General features: G+C 37.2%; 1 pseudogene; it reads left to right on the top strand.

The window, feature by feature from the left end:
- The first annotated feature begins 3,928 nt into the window (after positions 1-3,928).
- Positions 3,929-13,164, top strand: LOC116114655 (annotated as a pseudogene).
- The last annotated feature ends 1,145 nt before the right edge of the window (positions 13,165-14,309 follow it).

Genomic DNA, 14,309 nt, shown 5'->3' with positions numbered 1-14,309 from the left:
GACTCCAACTCTCCCTTGTATGTCCATCCATCAAATACACCGGGCTCTGTACTGGTTTCTGAGCAGCTCGTTGGAGCTGAAAATTACAACATTTGGAGTCGAGCCATGACGGTCTCTCTCGGTGCTAAAAATAAACTTGGATTTGTTAATGGTAATTGCACAAAATCGACTGTAAATTCTTGATTGGCTCCACAATGGGAGAGATGTAATTCACTGGTGCTTGCATGGATTTTTAATTCAGTCTCGAAAAAGATCTTCAATGGTATAGTTTACTCTACAAAGGCTGCACAGGTCTGGCTGGATTTGAAAGAACAATATAACAAAGTGAATGGCACTAGAGTGTTTGGGTTGCATCGTGAAATTGTTAACCTAACTCAATGAACTAATTCTATAGCTAGCTACTATAGTAAATTGAAGTCATTATGGGATGGGTTGGATTCCTGGTCAGTCCTCCTGCACCTGATAGTGCCTCGACAAAAGCATATTTGGAGCATTTGAATCAGCAAAAATTACCGCATTTTTTGATGGGATTAAATTAGTCATATTCCATGGTTCGAAGCCAAATCTTGCTAATGAATCCTCTACGGAATGTCAAGCAAGCTTATTCAGTGGTCAATCAAGATGAAAGTAAAAAAATCTTGGCAGGGATGAGTTTGAATTCAGAAGTAACTACAACACTTTATGCTAATCATTCTAAAAATGGCAAAGGTTAGAATCAACGCCAAAAATATAAGGGGAAGAAGCCCTACATTGAATATGAATTTTGTCACATTCCTGGACACAAACGAGATACTTGTTACAAGTTGCATGGGTATCCACCAGACCATTAATTCACTAAAGGGAAAGCAAACTCTAAGTCAAAATTTACTGCCAATCAGGTGCATACTTCATAGTCATTGGATATAGGAAATTCAGGATCAATGGTTAGCACTGGAAACTCATATTCAGTTGTTGGTCATGTTCTGACTACTGAGCAGTACAATCACATCCTCCAATTGCTAGGAAAAGAGAATGTTTCTCCTCCCACTACTAACTTGGCAGGTAATTCTATTATCTTGATGTCTTACCTTGATAAGAATAGTTAGATAATTGATACTGGAGCATCTGACCATATGACTTTTGATTATTCTGTTCTACAATTACTTACTGCTATAGAAGCTTCTACAAAATACCTTGTAGGGTTACCAAATGGAACAAGAACGTATTTTAAACACGTAGGGTCTGTAGTTCTGGATAATAACTTACATCTACCAAATGTCCTGCATGTTCCAGATTTCCATCACAATTTACTTTCAGTCTCCAAACTTGCTGCTTCTAATAACTGTTTTGTTACCTTTTATCCTGATTTTTGTCTCATTCAGGATTTTTGCAATGGCAAATTGAAGGGGATTGGTAAGTATAGGCAAGGTCTTTATTTCTTTAATCCAAATTTGAAAATTTCCACTTTTGTATCAGACTTAGGACAATTAAATAAGGCTGTTTGTCATACTGTAGAATCATCGCAGATTGTACCTTTTGAGATGAATTTGAATAAAATGCCTATTTTCATGTTGCCATTATCTTCATCTCATGATTATGCATTATGGCATCAAAGATTAGGACATGCCTCTTATTCTATTTTGCCTCTTGTTCATCCCAGTTTGTCAAGGTCTAGTGCTCAAAGTAGTTTACACTCTATGCATTGTCCTGTTTGTCCTTTAGCTGAACAGACCAAGTTACCCTTCCTTAACAGTACATCTCAAACACAATTTTTTTTTTGATTTACTACATATGGATGTATGGGGTCCTTATATAACACCTACGCATGGGAATGCTAGATACTTTCTCACTATGGTAGATGATTTTTCTAGGGTTACTTGGTTGTTTCTTATGCAATTCAAGTCAGACACTTACTCTACCATTAAACACTTCCTTTGTATGGTCCATAGACAATATAGTTTGATTCCTAAGTGCTTTAGGACTGATAATGGTTTAGAGTTTTTTTAACAAAGGTTGTCATGAACTCCTAAGTAGTCAGGGTATCATTCATCAAAGTTCATGTGCTTATTCTCTTCAACAAAATGGTATTTTTGAGAGAAAGCACAGCCACATCTTAGAGGTTGCTAGGTCTTTAAAACTTCAGTCCAATATTCCCACTCATTTCTGGGGGTATTGTGTACAAACTGCAGTCTACATCATTAATAGACTACCTACTGCAGTCCTTAAAGGTCAGTCACCTTTTGAGAAATTTTTTGTCAAACCACCTTTCTTGAATCATTTAAAGGTCTTTGGATGTTTGGCCTATGCTACAATCTTAACTTCTAAGGACAAATTGCATCCTAAAGCTGGTCGTTAAGTTTTCTTGGGTTATTCTCTTACCCAAAAGGGCTATATTTTACACAATTTGTCTACTCATTCTGTGTTTGTCACCAGGGATGTCATTTTCTATGAAAATGTTTTCCGTTTTGCCTTGTCAACATCTTCCTTGAATCCTTTCCCTATTGATTCAGAGTTCCTTGTTTCAGAGTCAATTCCAACTCCTCATTTTATTATTGATTCTCCTGTTATCCAGACTATAGAATCTACTGTTTCTCATAATTTTGTTCATGATCATTCCATTATTTCTATGCCTAGTATTATTCATGTTTCACCTTTGCTCTTAGAAGATCCAATAGACATACCAATCCTCCTATTTGGGCACAAGATTTTGTTTGTCCTACATTAAATCATAAGCCTACAGCCAATACTTCACACTATCCCATTATCAATTTTGTTTCCTATGCTAATGTATCCCTTTCCTATAAAGCATTCATGTCCAATCTCTCCTTAGTTGGACCCACTACATTTACACAAGCTTCTAAAGATCAGAATTGGGTCACTGCTATGCAGAAAGAAATTCAGGCATTAGAAGGCAATCAAACCTGGTATTTAGTACCTCTGCCCCTTGGTAAGGCTCTTATTGGTTGTAAGTGGGTATATAAACTTAAGTATAAGGCTGATGGTACCCTAGACAGATACAAGGCACGCTTGGTTGCTAAAGGATATACACAGCAGGCCGGGATTGATTATGAAGAGACTTTTTCTCTAATTGTAAAGATTGTTACTGTTAGAATAGTTTTGGCTTTAGCCTCCATGAACAATTGGCCTCTTTATCAGCTTGACAATGCTTTCTTGCAAGGGGACTAGTAAGAGGAAATTTACATGACATTGCCCAAGGTTTTCCAAGGCGAAGGGGGCAGAATCTGGTATGCAAGCTCCATAAATCCTTATATGGATTGAAACAGGCTTCTAGAGCCTAGAATTATAAGTTGACTACAGCTCTTCTAAATGGTGGTTTCCAGTAGTCTCAATCAGATTATACATTGTTTCTCAAAAGAAGTCAACCTCACATTGTCCTGATTCTTGTGTATGTAGATGACATTGTGATAACAGGTGGTGATCCAGCTTTAATGTGCTAAACTAAATAGCTGCTACACCACAATTTTAAACTGAAGGATTTAGGTGTATTCTAGGCTTTGAAGTGGCCAGGTCCTCCAAGGGAATTAGCCTCTGCCAACGCAAGTATGCATTGGAATTAATCTTAGAATCAGGTCTTTCAGGTTCTAAGCCATCTTTGGTTCCCATGGAGTCCAATTTGAAGCTTACTACAACAGCATTTGATCATTAGTTTACTTCTGCCAACACTGAGAATGATCTGTTACTTCCTGATCCAGCAGTTTCTCAACGTTTAGTTGGCAAACTGCTCTACTTATGTATGACCAAGCCAGACCTCAGTTACTCAATCAGTTTATTGAGTCAATTTATGCACCAGCCCAAGCAGTCACATATGGCAGCAGCTCTCAAAGTGGTCAGATATGTGAAGCTAGCCCTTGGACTTGGTTTATTTTTTCCTGCTCATAATACTTTGTCCTTATCTGCCTATAGCGACTCTAATTAGGGTTCTTGCTTGATGACAAGGAAGCCCATCACTGGCTTTTGTATTTTTCTTGGCTCTTCTCTGATTTCCTGGAAATCCAAACGCCAAGCTACTGTTTCCAAGTCTTCCTCTGAGGCTGCATATAGAGCTATGGCCTCTACTATATGTAAGGTAATTTGGTTAGTTTAGTTGCTCACGGAACTTGGTTTCCATGCTCATCTACCTGTTACTCTTCACTGTGACAACCAGGCTGCCAATTACATAGCTTCCAATCCTATGTTCCATGAGAGGACTAAACATATTGACATTGATTGTCATATTATGCGGGAGCAACTGAAGAATGGTCTGTTCACTACTGCCATATTTTTTCATGTGAGCAGCATGTTGATATTCTTACTAAAGCCCTTGGCAAGACTCTTCATCATCACATGTTGCACAAATTGGGTGTGCTAGATCTTTACCACCCTCCAACTTGAGGGGGTGTATTAAATGTAAAGGGTATTCATGTACTTTACTTTTATATTCTTAGCTGAGTTAGTTTAGAGTTAGTTCACTCTTCAGTCAATAAGTAACTTCAGTTGACTGAAGTTACTGTTGTATATAAATGAATATTAACATTCAGTCAAGAGTAGATTTTCACTTTCCCAAATTCAGCTTTATTTCCTTTTCTCTCGTTTATTAACAGAATTCGCGTGAAGGGCTACTACGAAAATCAATGAAGTCATTGAATTTTAATTGTGATCAATAATAATAGCTTTACACCATCCTCTCACATCATTCTCTCACATCATGACATGGCAGCCCACATGGCAATGACACCTCATTGCCACATCATCGATCTGCCAAGTCATTTCCCACCAATTTTTCTTTTAATTTTTTTGGCAAATTTTGAAATTTGAAACAAAACTTTCCTAAAACAAACCCTCCATCAATTTCAAAATCCAAAAAATATAAACCCAAAAATTCTCCCCGAATTTCCTTTCAATATTGTAAACCCTAGCCACCACATCCCTTAATCACAATCCGTCTAAGTTGTCACCGTCCACCATACCAAATAGGATTCACTTAAGCTTTCCACCACCACCGCCAATCTCAGCCGCGCCCCTATCGATCTCAACCTTAAACGGCCGTGCATCGGCTGTTCCTCCGCACCACCACCACGACAAGTGTCAGTCGAGCTGCTCCAGGTCACCGAACTTGGAGAACTAGAGATTACCTTGCATCACTCCCTTACAAACGAAGAGTGTTAGAGGTAGGAAAAAAGTAACACTTATTGGACGTGGTACTTTTAGAAGTGTTTATATTGCAACCAACAGGTGTGCAAGTATGCAGAAGTTTATTCTTCTAGTTAGTTCTTGACTTTCTTTAAGTGAACACCAATCTTTATCTTTCTTTCTATTTTATGGGCTGCCAGCGAAACTGGAGCTTTTTGTGCAATGAAGGAGGTTGATATCATCCCTGATGACCCTAAGTCTGCTGAATGTATAAAGCAGTTGGAGGCTGGAGCAGGTCACTAACTCGGGTCCTTTCTCAAACAATTTATTTGGTTACAAAATAATTGCTCTTTAAATCACTTACTGAGGAATATGCAGATTTGAATTATTTGTCGTATCGTAGAATATTTGTTGCCAATAGTATTCTATTCCAAGAACATGGTAACGATAATAACTTACATCTACCAAATGTCCTGCATGTTCCAGATTTCCATCACAATTTACTTTCAGTCTCCAAACTTGCTGCTTCTAATAACTGTTTTGTTACCTTTTATCCTGATTTTTGTCTCATTCAGGATTTTTGCAATGGCAAATTGAAGGGGATTGGTAAGTATAGGCAAGGTCTTTATTTCTTTAATCCAAATTTGAAAATTTCCACTTTTGTATCAGACTTAGGACAATTAAATAAGGCTGTTTGTCATACTGTAGAATCATCGCAGATTGTACCTTTTGAGATGAATTTGAATAAAATGCCTATTTTCATGTTGCCATTATCTTCATCTCATGATTATGCATTATGGCATCAAAGATTAGGACATGCCTCTTATTCTATTTTGCCTCTTGTTCATCCCAGTTTGTCAAGGTCTAGTGCTCAAAGTAGTTTACACTCTATGCATTGTCCTGTTTGTCCTTTAGCTGAACAGACCAAGTTACCCTTCCTTAACAGTACATCTCAAACACAATTTTTTTTTTGATTTACTACATATGGATGTATGGGGTCCTTATATAACACCTACGCATGGGAATGCTAGATACTTTCTCACTATGGTAGATGATTTTTCTAGGGTTACTTGGTTGTTTCTTATGCAATTCAAGTCAGACACTTACTCTACCATTAAACACTTCCTTTGTATGGTCCATAGACAATATAGTTTGATTCCTAAGTGCTTTAGGACTGATAATGGTTTAGAGTTTTTTTAACAAAGGTTGTCATGAACTCCTAAGTAGTCAGGGTATCATTCATCAAAGTTCATGTGCTTATTCTCTTCAACAAAATGGTATTTTTGAGAGAAAGCACAGCCACATCTTAGAGGTTGCTAGGTCTTTAAAACTTCAGTCCAATATTCCCACTCATTTCTGGGGGTATTGTGTACAAACTACAGTCTACATCATTAATAGACTGCCTACTGCAGTCCTTAAAGGTCAGTCACCTTTTGAGAAATTTTTTGTCAAACCACCTTTCTTGAATCATTTAAAGGTCTTTGGATGTTTGGCCTATGCTACAATCTTAACTTCTAAGGACAAATTGCATCCTAAAGCTGGTCATTAAGTTTTCTTGGGTTATTCTCTTACCCAAAAGGGCTATATTTTACACAATTTGTCTACTCATTCTGTGTTTGTCACCAGGGATGTCATTTTCTATGAAAATGTTTTCCGTTTTGCCTTGTCAACATCTTCCTTGAATCCTTTCCCTATTGATTCAGAGTTCCTTGTTTCAGAGTCAATTCCAACTCCTCATTTTATTATTGATTCTCCTGTTATCCAGACTATAGAATCTACTGTTTCTCATAATTTTGTTCATGATCATTCCATTATTTCTATGCCTAGTATTATTCATGTTTCACCTTTGCTCTTAGAAGATCCAATAGACATACCAATCCTCCTATTTGGGCACAAGATTTTGTTTGTCCTACATTAAATCATAAGCCTACAGCCAATACTTCACACTATCCCATTATCAATTTTGTTTCCTATGCTAATGTATCCCTTTCCTATAAAGCATTCATGTCCAATCTCTCCTTAGTTGGACCCACTACATTTACACAAGCTTCTAAAGATCAGAATTGGGTCACTGCTATGCAGAAAGAAATTCAGGCATTAGAAGGCAATCAAACCTGGTATTTAGTACCTCTGCCCCTTGGTAAGGCTCTTATTGGTTGTAAGTGGGTATATAAACTTAAGTATAAGGCTGATGGTACCCTAGACAGATACAAGGCACGCTTGGTTGCTAAAGGATATACACAGCAGGCCGGGATTGATTATGAAGAGACTTTTTCTCTAATTGTAAAGATTGTTACTGTTAGAATAGTTTTGGCTTTAGCCTCCATGAACAATTGGCCTCTTTATCAGCTTGACAATGCTTTCTTGCAAGGGGACTAGTAAGAGGAAATTTACATGACATTGCCCAAGGTTTTCCAAGGCGAAGGGGGCAGAATCTGGTATGCAAGCTCCATAAATCCTTATATGGATTGAAACAGGCTTCTAGAGCCTAGAATTATAAGTTGACTACAGCTCTTCTAAATGGTGGTTTCCAGTAGTCTCAATCAGATTATACATTGTTTCTCAAAAGAAGTCAACCTCACATTGTCCTGATTCTTGTGTATGTAGATGACATTGTGATAACAGGTGGTGATCCAGCTTTAATGTGCTAAACTAAATAGCTGCTACACCACAATTTTAAACTGAAGGATTTAGGTGTATTCTAGGCTTTGAAGTGGCCAGGTCCTCCAAGGGAATTAGCCTCTGCCAACGCAAGTATGCATTGGAATTAATCTTAGAATCAGGTCTTTCAGGTTCTAAGCCATCTTTGGTTCCCATGGAGTCCAATTTGAAGCTTACTACAACAGCATTTGATCATTAGTTTACTTCTGCCAACACTGAGAATGATCTGTTACTTCCTGATCCAGCAGTTTCTCAACGTTTAGTTGGCAAACTGCTCTACTTATGTATGACCAAGCCAGACCTCAGTTACTCAATCAGTTTATTGAGTCAATTTATGCACCAGCCCAAGCAGTCACATATGGCAGCAGCTCTCAAAGTGGTCAGATATGTGAAGCTAGCCCTTGGACTTGGTTTATTTTTTCCTGCTCATAATACTTTGTCCTTATCTGCCTATAGCGACTCTAATTAGGGTTCTTGCTTGATGACAAGGAAGCCCATCACTGGCTTTTGTATTTTTCTTGGCTCTTCTCTGATTTCCTGGAAATCCAAACGCCAAGCTACTGTTTCCAAGTCTTCCTCTGAGGCTGCATATAGAGCTATGGCCTCTACTATATGTAAGGTAATTTGGTTAGTTTAGTTGCTCACGGAACTTGGTTTCCATGCTCATCTACCTGTTACTCTTCACTGTGACAACCAGGCTGCCAATTACATAGCTTCCAATCCTATGTTCCATGAGAGGACTAAACATATTGACATTGATTGTCATATTATGCGGGAGCAACTGAAGAATGGTCTGTTCACTACTGCCATATTTTTTCATGTGAGCAGCATGTTGATATTCTTACTAAAGCCCTTGGCAAGACTCTTCATCATCACATGTTGCACAAATTGGGTGTGCTAGATCTTTACCACCCTCCAACTTGAGGGGGTGTATTAAATGTAAAGGGTATTCATGTACTTTACTTTTATATTCTTAGCTGAGTTAGTTTAGAGTTAGTTCACTCTTCAGTCAATAAGTAACTTCAGTTGACTGAAGTTACTGTTGTATATAAATGAATATTAACATTCAGTCAAGAGTAGATTTTCACTTTCCCAAATTCAGCTTTATTTCCTTTTCTCTCGTTTATTAACAGAATTCGCGTGAAGGGCTACTACGAAAATCAATGAAGTCATTGAATTTTAATTGTGATCAATAATAATAGCTTTACACCATCCTCTCACATCATTCTCTCACATCATGACATGGCAGCCCACATGGCAATGACACCTCATTGCCACATCATCGATCTGCCAAGTCATTTCCCACCAATTTTTCTTTTAATTTTTTTGGCAAATTTTGAAATTTGAAACAAAACTTTCCTAAAACAAACCCTCCATCAATTTCAAAATCCAAAAAATATAAACCCAAAAATTCTCCCCGAATTTCCTTTCAATATTGTAAACCCTAGCCACCACATCCCTTAATCACAATCCGTCTAAGTTGTCACCGTCCACCATACCAAATAGGATTCACTTAAGCTTTCCACCACCACCGCCAATCTCAGCCGCGCCCCTATCGATCTCAACCTTAAACGGCCGTGCATCGGCTGTTCCTCCGCACCACCACCACGACAAGTGTCAGTCGAGCTGCTCCAGGTCACCGAACTTGGAGAACTAGAGATTACCTTGCATCACTCCCTTACAAACGAAGAGTGTTAGAGGTAGGAAAAAAGTAACACTTATTGGACGTGGTACTTTTAGAAGTGTTTATATTGCAACCAACAGGTGTGCAAGTATGCAGAAGTTTATTCTTCTAGTTAGTTCTTGACTTTCTTTAAGTGAACACCAATCTTTATCTTTCTTTCTATTTTATGGGCTGCCAGCGAAACTGGAGCTTTTTGTGCAATGAAGGAGGTTGATATCATCCCTGATGACCCTAAGTCTGCTGAATGTATAAAGCAGTTGGAGGCTGGAGTAGGTCACTATCTCGGGTCCTTTTTCAAACAATTTATTTGGTTACAAAATAATTGCTCTTTAAATCACTTACTGAGGAATATGCAGATTTGAATTATTTGTCGTATCGTAGAATATTTGTTGCCAATAGTATTCTATTCCAAGAACATGGTATTGGAATTTGTATTTGTCTTACATGAGTTCTGGCCACAATAGTTGATTGTCAATTGAAAGCAAGCCTGAACATGGTGTTCACAGTAAAATAAGTGGCATGCATAAACTCAGTCACCCTTTTCCTCATTTTGGCTCAGCACATAAGACCAGTACCGATCTACCACTCTGTTTGCTAAATCCCCAGAGATGATACCAATCTGAAATGCTGTTTAGAAGTTCCAATTCTTGTTCATCACCACTTCAACTGTGTGCATTGTGGATACATAAGGCACTATACTTCAGTCAGATTAGTTGGACATATGTTTTTTTTTTTTTTTTATTATTATTTTTTTATTTTTTGCTTAGAAACTAACAATTCCTATTTGTGGTAATTGTTGTAGGAAATTAGAATTTTCCAACACTTAAAGCATCCAAATATAGTACAGTATTATGGAAGTGAAGTGGTGTGTGGTTCTTTGTAATAGCCACTTTCTACTCAAATCCTTATAATAAAATACATATAAAATAATATAAAGAAATTGGGCCCAAAATTTTATTTTTATTAAATATATATATATATATATATATTCTTTACAAACATATACATTTTTACACAAAATTATAATGTGTACAAAAGTCATCAAAAACATAATGAACAGTGTAACCGCTTCCCCTCGAGCGCCGACGTCCATCCGACCGTGTCCTTACCTAGATCCTGCAAAACATAGAAAATAACGGGGTGAGCACTAAAACAATGCTCAGTAAGTAAATCCTCTACTCATCTATCCCCGTAACTCTCTCTCTCTAACTCTTTCCTTACAACTTTTCATTCAATTTCTCATTGGTACTTCTCTCTATTTCTCTTTCTTAGAACTCTTTTCTAATAACTCTTTAGTAAGTCACGGCCCCATCTTACCGGGGGCACGGTCGGGACTCGCTCCCACTACGTGACCTTTACTCGTTCTAGCCGATCAGACTCGGTTGTGCATGAATTCGGAACCCTTGGCCATGTGAGTGTATAATCTCTCTCTCGGGTACTCGGGTATAGCCCTCATCTGCATGCACTCTCACGGGCTACACCACTTCTCTATCTCATACTCGTGTCGCTCTCTCAATGCAGCGTACATGCGGGAATACTCTACCCATTACTCACGGGTTCCCCATCGCACAACCTACTCTATTCTCTTTCTCTTAACTTAGCTCTTAAAGTAGCTTATACTCAAATTCTCTACTATGTCTCAAGCTACTTCTTAAGTGTATAAACAAATGTGTATAGATAGCTCATGCTCACTAGTGCACTAATGAAATGCCAAATACAAGATTTCATAAAAACAGTCATTCTGCACAGGTCACACTGAAAATGACATAACTTGCGTTATACACCTCGGATTGCTACAATTTTAGTCTCGTTTTAAAGCTTAGAGACAGGGCTACAACTTTGATGTTTTGGTCTCAGTCCAGTTCAATCTGTAAGATGCCCAAAAATCACTTAGAAAGTCACGGCAGTGATAGGGCAGATTTCATCTAGGCATTTCATCCAGCAACTCATGTGCATATAAACACTCTACTAAAATTACTACTATACTTCATTCTCTAGCCATCCAAAATGGAAGAAAACTCCCTCATATAAAAATAAAACCTGTCAAGAAAAGCACTTCCAAAAAGGTTTACACAACATCTCTCAAACTTCATCTCAAGTTCCATTTCTCAATACACATTAAAACACTTCTCATACATGAAGTGTATCCAACAACCACAAAATAGGTACTCATCTCAACTCAATTTCTCATCAAGCATACTACATACTTATACATGCATACATCTCTACTAAAGCTTATTCAAATCTTAACTTGGTTGGATTTACTTACCTTGTGAAAAAGTGACTTCTCTAGCACTTTTCCTTTCTTTTCTTGTCTTGTCTCTTCTCTACAACTCAAAACAACAACAAGAACAATAACAACCAAATAAGACTTCACTATAACTATAAGAAAACTCACATCTAAAGCATGAATCCTTACCTTAGGATGCTTTAGATGAAATCTCTACTCAAAATTACTCAAAAGCTCTCTTAAATCCCTTAGAAATCTTGGAAGATTGGATGGAGAAATTGAGAGAAATTAGGCAAATGGAAGAGGCGGTGGAAATGAATGAATAAAGGGTTTCTCTACACTTTAACTCTTTTTAGCTCATATTATAAGCATCATTTCCCATTTTGCCCTTGTCCTTCCTTGAAAATTCCATCTATATCCTTTGATTCTTTACAAATACACCCCCACACTAACCTATTCTCCATGAAATTTCCTTACAATTTACTCCCCACTTTTCCTACTAATTAGGGGTAGAATGGTCATTGTGCCCCAAAAGAAGAATTCTGTAGAAAACTCAAGAAACTTTTTATTAGACTCGTCGCCCCGGCGAAGAACTTTCCGTCGCCCCGGCGAAACAGGGCAGAACCTACCCGTGGGTGTAGCTCCTCCTCACCGCAGCGAAGCTTCTTTTTCGCCCGGCAAAGATTGGATTTCCAAAATTCACCAAATTTTAACCAATTTCAAGGCAACAAATCAACCAACTCAACATACAACTCATTTGAAACTAAATCAATGAACCTTTAAATAATACAGCAAATCTTAAGTACGTACCTCAAGTGGGGTGTTACATTCTTCCTATAGAATACGCTAGATTTGACTGTGTTTGTATTAGTGCAGATATAATTCGTTCAGAAAACATTGTTTCCACTGCAGGTTTATGATCATTTTTACATATATCTAGAGTATGTTGATCCCAGATATATTAATAAATATTATTGTGACCATTTTGGAGCTATAACAGATAGTTCACAATTTCACCCAACATATTCTCTCTGGGATGGCTTACCTGCATAGCACAAAGACAATCCACAGGTAACAATTGTGCTTGACAAGGAGCAGAGTATTAGAGTTAACTTCTTTGTTAATAGTTTATGATTACACTTTGCAGATTGCTAAAGTCCATATATATTCTTAATCTTGTAAAAAGGCAACAGTAAAATTATCAATGATGTTTTGAAAGAATTATATGACTGCTTACTTTACTATCTTTACTATTTTTACGTACTTGCTTGTTGAATTTGGATTTTGTTAGAGAAGTGGCACATTTGTTTGTTACAAACTTATTGCTTTGGTCTATGAGTATACTTATCTACATTATTATGATTTATCGGGATACTAAGGCACAAATTTGCTTGTTGATGCATCTGGTGTTGTAAAGCTTGCAGACTTTGGGATGGCAAAACATGTGAGGTTTGAGATTCTTTAACACTATGTAGTAATGAATATTAATTTTGTTTGATCTATTGTAATTTGAGAGTATGCTTCTCTAACATTATCTTTTCATAGATCGTATTCAAGGGTTAATGTTTGTATTAGTAAATTAATTGTAGTTAATGTTTATTTTGTATATTTGATTCTCTGCACTATTATTTCGAGATCCTTTCTAGAAAGATTGAATTATGCATTGTAACATAAATTCATTAGCATGCATAAGGTCACTGGATCTCTGAATACCTGTGAATAAGCAGGTGCAACTGCTGTTGATTGCTTCACCTTTCTTTCTGCAATCCGGATATCGAAGAATTTTAGACTCCTATTTTTATTGTTTAGATTTTAAAATTTGGACAATTTCTCATCTTTTTATGTCATCAACTCTTTTACAATTTTTCACTCTAAGTACTGAGTTCTATAGTTAATTGCTCAAAATGCATCCAGATTTAATTAGTTACAAACTTTTAAATGACATGGGAGATTCTGCTTTAAGGATTTTAAACAATTTTCTGTATCTTGCTTTCTTGATAGCATATTCTGCTTGTTAATGATTTTCTTTTGCATGTTAATGGGCTTATAGCTTAATTTCTAGTATGGTGATTTACTTACAAAATCAAAGAGAAAGAATGCTCATTTCTTGTCCTTATATTTTCTGTAAGGGTTTGCACATGATCTTTTCTCTACCAATCACTTTAATTGTCTCATCTTCTATTTGTCTTGTCAGCCTCAAGCTATGTTCAAGGTCTTGCATAAAACCATGCCTATACCAGAAACTTTATCTTCAAAGGGAAAGGATTTTCTCCAATGCTACTTTCGAAGAAATCCTGCAGAGCGGCCATCAGCTATGATGCTACTTGAGCATCCTTTTGTTCGTAACTTGTAGAACCGGTCATCACAGTCACAAAATTAAACCTAAATACCGTAGTTAGCGGTAAGCAGGGTCGAATCCACAGAGAGCAAGACTAACAACCTAATGTATTTTGAGTAGCGAGAATGAGATTGACAATTCGATTAATTAAACTAAACAAACAAAATGTAAATAATAAAACGTGAAATTAAAACTAATAAAGACTTTACAATAAAAATGTTGTCGTTACGGTTTTGGTTCGACACGAGACCGACTCACACAATTCTGCTCCACCCTCTACGATCCCC

Source organism: Pistacia vera, unplaced genomic scaffold (genome assembly GCF_008641045.1).
Source record: "Pistacia vera cultivar Batoury unplaced genomic scaffold, PisVer_v2 Contig718, whole genome shotgun sequence".
NCBI classification, from domain to species: domain Eukaryota; kingdom Viridiplantae; phylum Streptophyta; class Magnoliopsida; order Sapindales; family Anacardiaceae; genus Pistacia; species Pistacia vera.
The sequence above is the reverse complement of the archived record's forward strand: the minus strand, read 5'-3'. Positions and strand labels throughout refer to the sequence as shown.